Below are 2386 nucleotides of genomic sequence, written 5' to 3'. Positions count from 1 at the left end.
TCGAAGCAGATTAATCAATAGCAATTCGTGCTTCTCTCGGATTTGATGTTTTATTTGTAAGCCCGGGTAGATCCTTGAGACGACGTATTATTTTCAGACGGGGTCCTCGATAACGAGACATAAAAACTCCTTCTTTGTAAGCATGGTAAGACCCGGAATGGACCTCTCCGTAATCGAAGTACTGGTACTATTTATAAGTGTCACCCAATTTTGTTGAACATTTGGTATTTGTAATAATCATAACATATGAATGTAGACGAACAAATACTCGAATTCCCATCGACTCTATTGGAAATGGAGGCTTCGACGCGGGGGACAAAGCCGAAGGGAGACACGGTATTGGTGCATCGACTGATACTGGGCAAATTCTGCCGGAATCGAACCGATAACCTCTGCCTTGTGAATGTGGTACTTCCGAATCCAAACCAAGCTTTCCTGGTTCTTTTGAACCCCATGGGATGGAATAGAACCCTCCTAAAGCGACAATGGTGGTTGCGCCCACGGCGCAGTCAGCCGCAAGGGTTATTCAACCACAGAGATGGGTTAGATGAGTCGATAATTCCATCTCCTACCGTATCGTATTGATTTAATTACCCCACCCGTGTATAATTCTTATGGGTACGCGAATACGGAGAAGCAGGGTATGGTCTCGCAGATATATATTCTCTGGGATCGGTGGAGTCCCTTTCTGGAGGAAATTGGGAATAGAAACAGAAAAGGGAAGAGGTTGAGAATTCGGGAATCGGGACGGGGTATATAATTTCCGCTTGACCGGAATCAAGAGACTCGTGAAATATCTCTGGAACAAATGGCATGGAACATGCAAACTCGGATGGCATGCAAAAGGATTTGATGCAATTGCAGATCCATTGCTTCGGTTTGGGACTCAAGGGGGGGGGGGGTATGGCGGAATGGTAGACGCTGCGGACTCGATTGGATTGAGCCTAGGTATGGAAACACACCGAGTGATAGCTTTCAAATTCAGGGAAACCTAGGATTATTTAGTAGGCGATCCTGAGCCAAATCTCATTTCAGAAGCAGGATTCGGATGATGAGATAGGTGCAGAGACTCGACGGAAGCTATTCCGACGAACGATCTATTAATTTCTATTATTCATTAAGCGGATAGATGTTCTCTTTCCATGGATGATTCAATCTAGAATGATCCTATAAGCGGCGAGGATCCTCTCCCAGTGCATACTCAACATCCGCACCGAGGATTGTATCAAAATCTCGAGAATCTCGGGTATTGGTGGGATCTACTCGATTATCCCCGAATCCCATCTTCTCCTGATTTCCTCTTTGTGTATGTATACTCCGTATTCGGATGAATATGGTTCGATGAATAACCATTAGTAACAGACCTTCGCGGATAGAGATGGAGTCCAACTCTACGCCGTTGATGGAAACAGCAATGCAAATTGTGGTAGAAAGAAAATCCGTTGGTCTTTGTAGGACCGTGAGGGTTCGAGTCCCTACATCCCCAGTAGAACGGGATGAAACATATTATCCAAATTGCGTAGGAGTTGTGGGAAGCATCTACCCCATGAAACAGAGAAATCCCTCCCCGTCTATTCTGGTGGATGGGATTCTTCGACCCATCAAGCGGACGAAGGGTATCGAGATACATCTCCCGAATACGTATTGATTTCCTCCACCTAAACGAGAGGGGATCCATGCTCCCGATTCATAGCTCAATCGAATCGGATTGATGTCTCGTCCCCAGCTCGAGAATATTTTTGAGTGGTTTGCGACTGAACCATTCGGCAAATCCAATGGATTGTCTGAATGGTTCGCCTGCAAGGTATAAAAAAAAAAATGGATTCGTGAGGATAGTTACTTCGATTGGACGGATAGGTAAGGGAAAGAATCAATCCACGCTGGGATATTTGTTTGGGATTATCGCGGAATCACTGGCCGGGATAGCTCAGTAGGTAGAGCAGAGGACTGAAAATCCTCGTGTCACCAGTTCAAGTCTGGTTCCTGGCATACCGATGGGAAATAGATCTGATGGCTGCGGGCGAAAACCGCACTTGGAAATAGGAGAATCCAAAAAAAAATATGGATTGCTTATTGGTCTACTGGTCGGGGTATGTATCTATACCCACACCTACATACGCTTGAACGTGCATATGTAGGTGCGGATTTCGATGCAGATACGTGGATGCGATTGATCGTACGAGAAACAAGTGTCTCAAATAAGGTAGACCAGCCTCACCTGCCGCACAAGATTAAATAGAATGATACAGAATTGGCTAGTGGGAGGATGGCTTTCAATTTTGCCTCCGTCCCAATTCGATAAGCATCCTGTAGCTCATAAAAGTCGGGTACGACATAATCCTTACGTAAAGGCCATCCCAGCCGGCTCCCAGGCATTAAGATACGT

General features: G+C 45.6%; 1 non-coding gene across 1 annotated transcript; it reads left to right on the top strand.

Moving 5' to 3' along the window:
* Window positions 1-1916: 1916 nt before the first annotated feature.
* Window positions 1917-1989, top strand: TRNAF-GAA (transfer RNA phenylalanine (anticodon GAA)). The gene has a single exon. It is a non-coding gene; the product is annotated as a tRNA-Phe (tRNA).
* Window positions 1990-2386: the final 397 nt, after the last annotated feature.

This window comes from Dipteris shenzhenensis, unplaced genomic scaffold, assembly GCF_047967505.1.
Source record: "Dipteris shenzhenensis isolate YYH24624 ecotype China unplaced genomic scaffold, Dip_SZ_1.0 scaf0265, whole genome shotgun sequence".
NCBI lineage: Eukaryota > Viridiplantae > Streptophyta > Polypodiopsida > Gleicheniales > Dipteridaceae > Dipteris > Dipteris shenzhenensis.
The sequence above is the reverse complement of the archived record's forward strand: the minus strand, read 5'-3'. Positions and strand labels throughout refer to the sequence as shown.